Source organism: Buceros rhinoceros, unplaced genomic scaffold (assembly GCF_000710305.1).
Source record: "Buceros rhinoceros silvestris isolate BGI_N320 unplaced genomic scaffold, ASM71030v1 scaffold29390, whole genome shotgun sequence".
NCBI lineage: Eukaryota > Metazoa > Chordata > Aves > Bucerotiformes > Bucerotidae > Buceros > Buceros rhinoceros.
The window spans coordinates 1-6,279 of NW_010388325.1; positions in this window are offsets into that span (position 1 = coordinate 1).

The following is a 6,279-nucleotide window of genomic DNA, read 5'->3' on the forward strand; positions in this document are numbered from 1 at the left end:
TGTGCGGTCAGCCGGGCTCGGGGGCGTGGGCGGGAGGGGTGGGCTGGGGGGTAGGCGGCTGCAGAAGGCGGGGCGTGTTGCAGGATGAGTAAATACAGGGGAGGGGAGGTACGGGGGGAACGCGGGTGGGTGGCTGCAGTTAGGGGGTGCGTTACGGGGAGGGTGGATTGGATGGTGCGTGGATGCCAGTGGACTCTACTGGAGGCTGAGGAAAGAAGGCACACTGGGAACACGGGTAGATGGGTGAAAAGGGAGGTCTGCTGGAGGAGGAGTGGCAGAGCAGATGCAAGAGGAGAGCTATGCAGAAGGTTGGGTAGGTTGGAGGCTGGGTAGATGGATATGAAGGAGGCAACGGTCAAAGAGAACCAGGAGCTAGTGGCCCTGTAAAGTTTCCCCAACCAGTTTACTTTATAGTTTGCAGTTTCATGAGTCCTACCGTAGGTAGGCTCCGTTGAGCTTGTTGCGCTAGGTAATCTTTAAATGAGAGACGTGATATGCTTTTTAAAATAACTTTGCTTCTTTTCTGTTGTGCCCACATTTCTGTCACAATGTCAGTATTGGCATTTGCCTCTTTCCCCTGTTCATTTCTTCTGATGACAGTTCTAGTGTTATCCTTTATCTTGTATTCCCCAATAGGCAGGGCAGGGCATAAAATTACAGTTCCTGTTCCATGTAATGTTTAAAATACGTATGTTTATGATCGGTATATTAGAGGGAGTTATCTTTTCTTCCTGAAAATTTGTATCTTAAAAGCCTTAGTGCATTAGTACTCCCTTGTATATGAATATTGTGTATTTCTAATCTAGTGAGATTCAAATGTCACAGAGATGGGTTTCTTTCCAATGGGTGTTTGATTTTTATTGCATTTGAAAGTTTTTGGGTGTGTGCGGCTTTTTTTCTATTCCTTCACCCTCATGTCAGATATATCCTAGGCAGGCTTATGCTTCTTGCAGCTCCTAGTACTTACAGACTGCAGAAGTGAACATCACTGCTGCAGCACGCTTCCAGAGTGCCTTTCTCAGAGACTTGGGCTTTTGGTCAGGTAATGGAGAAGAATGGCTCCTGCCCTGAGCTAATCACAATCTCAGGATAGAAAAGTAAATGGAAGACAAGGAAGCAAGAATAGGCCTTTATCTGTTCTCCTGTGTAAATAATTGCAAAAAGAAAAAACAAAATAAAAGGTGATTCTTCCATGGACGAGCTGAGAAATCTGAAGACCATGTCTGTAGCACTAGCAGCAATACACATATAAATGTAAATTTTAAAGAACATATACTGTTCTTTAGAAGAATTTAAAAAAAACAAAATTCTAATTAAAAAAATATTCATTCATAGTCTTAAAGAGTCCATTCTCTGGAATTCAAAAGGGAATTCAAAAGGTGGAAAAGTATTCAGCCCTAAATTCTGACCTTATGAGTCAGGGTTATAAACACATGTGTGAGTCCATTAAACCTGCAATTATTCATGGAAAGTTTATCTGGGTTGCAGATTGGCTGCGCTAGGAATGTAGCAGCACCAGAAGTGAATCTTTGTGAAGCTGACTATGGTCTGGCAGAACTCATGGGCTGCAGTGCTGTGGGAACATGGGTATGCTGTATCCAGGGCCAGGTGCAGGAGCAGTTTAACTGCCTTTCTTGGCGCAGAGCCTGACCTAATAAACAAGTTGAACCCAAGCTGGCTCTGCGCAGACCCATCTTGGGAGTTTTTGGTGGCATGTTTGCCCTTCCAGAAGTGCTTACACACGTAATATCCAGAGAGGCGAGTGGTTCCACAGAGGACCAGAGGGATTATTGATTTGGGCTGAGCTCTACTTTGTTGAGCTCCAGACAAGCCCTGCAGAATCCTTCAGGTATCTGAGCCTTGTATCATGTCAGAGGAGGTGACCTCAGGGCTGGTGCCACCTGAACACTGGCTTGGGTTTTGTGTGGTCCTAATGCCAGCAGCCCTGGAGACTGTGCTGGAGAGAAGAGAGATGTGTGGAGCCAGCATGGGTCCAGCATGGCTAAGATGGAGAAGGGCGATCAAGCCTCTTGCTGCCTGAACTGCATATGTATGGAGTTAGGCTCCCCAGAGCGCCCCATAGTGTTTGTGTCAGCTGCTTTCATTTCTGCTACCCAGCCTAGCTGATGAACACCTCATAACCCTGAATAACAGTGATATGACCATATGGACATGCCTGAAGCTGGTACACAAGGTGCTCTGGAGAAGGATACATTTTGCAGTCAGTTTTAGGAATCAGTTTCAGGCATGGCCATCTCTGATTCTCCTCTTTCTAGTTCTTAAAAAAAAAAAAATGTAGTTCAAAGCCTTTGCAAATGGCTGTCTCATTCTCCAGAGTGCTTTCTGCTCACTGAAATAGTGTATTATCTCAAACTAAAACACTGACCAACTGTTCAATAGTTTCTTACGTATTTGTGTTTACTGCTAACTTGTAGTGAATGTCTTTGCTTCATTTGAAGATTTTCTTTTCCCCCCTTGCATTTAAAGTAACATTCAACTCACTGTTTCAAGTTAGGTCTCTGAAGATTCCACCCAAAAATAGTTTTAGGCCTGTGTGCATGCTTCTTCTCCTTCCCACTTCATACACATTTCCCCATTAACTCCACATCTGCTATTTCAAAACAGAGTTTCAGTGCAAAGAAGCAAAAAAACAGTTAACAGAAAGCAGTTAACTGAATCGAAAGATCCCTTGGTGCTGCATTTCCTGGACCACAGTGTGTGTGTGTGTGTGTATTTTTTATCTGGTCTGTGTGCTTGCTTTGAAGTGACGTGCGGAGCGGGGAGTGAACACTCCACTGACATTACCTGCCGCATCCCCGGAGTCGCTGCTGCAGTTGTAGCCGTTCTTGTCGCTGCTGATGCACACAGCACAAGCAAAAAAAGAGCAGAGCACTGGCATAGCACAGTTCTTGTCTTTGATTCAAGAAGCCATTTAAATGTAGTTCAAATCTGCTGAAACTGAGCCACATTCTTATTTATATATATATTTTTAACAGGAGTTGTTATCCTGTGAGGTAATGATTGTTAGCTTCCACGCCAGTCCTTGGGACCACAGCTGCAAGTTTAAAAAAAAAAGGGAAGGATAGATTTGGCTGTGGAACTTGGCAAGCCTTATGTTTGTTTGTATTTTATTTGTCAATGATCAGTTAAAATGTTGGTTTTTGTCATGTGAACGTAATGCTTGATAATTGTCTGCAGAGTCAGTGATTACTTCTGAACAGGGACAGTTAATTGTTAGAAAGGAAGATCAGTTGTTCTACACCCAAATCCAAAACAAAAGGGATAATCTTTCTAATAAAGCAGACTAGCCTTATTTAAATCTTTCTGAATAATTGCATTTTGGAATAACTTACTCTTTAAAATCAAATAAAATAGATCAGGCACATGAAAAAGAAATACAGTCTCTGTTTCAGTCAGAAATAGACTTCTGTAGGTTTCCAGTAGGAATCTCATGTCATGCAGGGAAAAAATGCTTTTTTCTTCCTCTGATAATGTTCCAATTATGTTTTTTCCAGGTAAAATATCATCATATTGTTATATGTCTCTATTTTAACAAGTTTAACTTTGAAGAGAAAATGGAAAATAGGCTCTTTGTACTGTTTTAAGTGAAAACATAATCGAGGGAGATGAAGCTGTTCAAAACTGGTCAAAGCTGGCTTACAAAAATAATACAGCCTTAAACTAAGAAGGGGAAGTTCAGATTAATTGTAAGGAAAAGCTTCCAAGAAGTAAGAAGAATTTGAGAAAGCAACAGCTTCCTTCAGTGCATTGATTAGACTCTGGTAATTTAAATGGGTACACAAAAAGGTGGATAAATCCAAAAATAAAAACGTCAACACTGGAATTCTCTTCCTTGCTTTGTTCTGTGTGGCAATCAACCTGATCAGGGGTTGTGCAGTGGCAGAGGGCCATCCTGGCTCTGTTTTGTAGAAGTGGAAAACGTATAGTCATACCTCAGCACTGGATTTTAGAAGATGGTGCCTAATAACGTGGCTCTCTGTCTTGTGACATTAGTTGGGTCCCTTACATTGCATTTTGGGATGCCTGACATCATGCTGCACGGCTGAGTTACAGAAAATGAGAAACAGAATTAGTAACCAGTCTTTGTCTGTGTATGTCCAGGCCTTTCCAGATGTTCAGCTGTCCAGTCAGCAGTACTGCACAGCTGCTGTGATGTGAGACCATATGTCCATCAATCTCAGGGCGCTGTGGAAAATTCTTGGTCTGCCTGTGAAAAATTTTGTTCAGCTAAAGACACATGTCCAGAAAATACAGGTATGTTAAAGCCCTATCAGTGAGGAATTAACAACTGATTTGGAGAAAATTCTGCTTAGTAAAGGTTGATGTGACTATTAAAACAATGAGAGTAAAGCAAAAATGATGACTGCTCATTTAGTGAGTGTGATCCATCCGGTGCAGGAGTCGAGTGCCTTTGGAGAAAATGGGACACAGTTGTGTAACAGATTGTGTCAAAACTCAGAGGCATAAAAGAGACATGGAAAGGTAGCAGAGATGCCTTTTGTTTTGGCAGATCTTGCAGAGCTGAATGTTCAATAGCAAGCAACTGGAAAACCGCTGCTACAGACCCCGTCTATAGGGGAGGGCATTTATTGCCTCTGGTAGCACTGTGGTGAGGTTAAGTGGAAGACAGGCTGAAGGGGGGGCAGTTGTCCTGCGTTCCCACTGGTGTTGCACACAAGTTTGGAATAGCTGCTAAACAAGCTGTCCCCCTTTGTTCACCATTCATGCAGTCACTGCATCTGCCTGTGGATATGTTTGTGTATGTATAATGCTTTAATGTTAAACTAGAGACTGTCTTTTGGATCTTCCTCAATTGTGCGTTGCTTTAGTTCTGGGAGAAAAATTCTTTTCTGACCCCAGATAGGGATCAGCTCAGCTTATGCTCCAAAGAATAGAGATTAATATCCCCTGTGACCTTTTAGGCTAGCTGCTGCAGGGTTTTTAACAAGTGGGCTTAAGACCCCATGTGTGGCAGCTATGCCGATGTGAATGTCTGTAACGTCTCTTCTTGTCAATGATCCGTGAACTAAGAAATCTCCAGGGGTATCTAGACGCGCTGTGGAGCTGTTATGGTCTAGTGCAGGGAAGACAGGATGAAAAGCTGGTGACACAAGTAATGTGTAAGTTGTTCTAAATGTACCTGACAACAGTTGTCCCTGGCTGTGTATTTACTTAAAAGATGTGGCTGTGATAGAGTAGGAAAAACAGATATTTAAACAAAATCCCAAACAACAAAAACCAAACAATAAAAGCACAATTTATAACTTCCGTATTTCTGATTCCTTGGATGTTTGCAATGTCATCTGACCTCTATAATAAAATGTAAAACAGATAATAAAATATAAGTACATAACACGAAAGAGCCCCCATTTAGTTCTAGCTACCTGTTCTTCCCCACCCCTAGTGCTGAAGGATGTAGTTGTCCAGAAAGCAATCCAAGAAGGAATTCCTTCCTAAAAATAATTTTTCCTTAATTTTAGACCTATTTGTTTTGACTTGCTTTGGTTATTTTGAACTAACATTACCATTGCTGGTGTGCGCAAAAAGTTTGTAGTTTGTTTAAACCAGTTTTAGCCAGTAGTTTAGAATATCCAGTCTTTTTGCAATAGGACCTCAAAGAGCTGCCCAGGGGTCAGGGTGAGCACTGATGTATCACTGAGGTCTACAGTTGCTGCTTCAAACATGTCTCGGGGATATGGGTGATGTTTTATTCACCTTGTTTAAACCAGTTTTAGCCAGTAGTTTAGAATATCCAGTCTTTTTGCAATAGGACCTCAAAGAGCTGCCCAGGGGTCAGGGTGAGCACTGATGTATCACTGAGGTCTACAGTTGCTGCTTCAAACATGTCTCGGGGATATGGGTGATGTTATATTCACCTTCTCAAGCTATTCTCCCTGCTTTGGTGTCTAGGGTAGGTGGTAAGTAAAAATTGAAGTGCCTGAATCCAAGAGAAAGATCCAGAGGCATTTGTCAGCCTAGCTCTGGAGGCATTGACGACTCAGTAGGCATATAAATATACATCCACCAGCCTCCCTATATGCTCCCAGTTTCAGTGCCTGTTGATGTTTAGAAGCTCTCCAATGTGAGATACAGAGCATCAAGCTTTTGCTTAAGCTTTAATGTCACCACCATGAGGCCAGATGTCCCCTCTTAGTTACTGGAGGAAATGGAAGACTCTCATTTGGTTTCTGTCTGCAGATTTTAGATCAAATAAATTTTTCTGCCTCCCACTTCCCAGCTCCCTGCTCTAACCGCTCT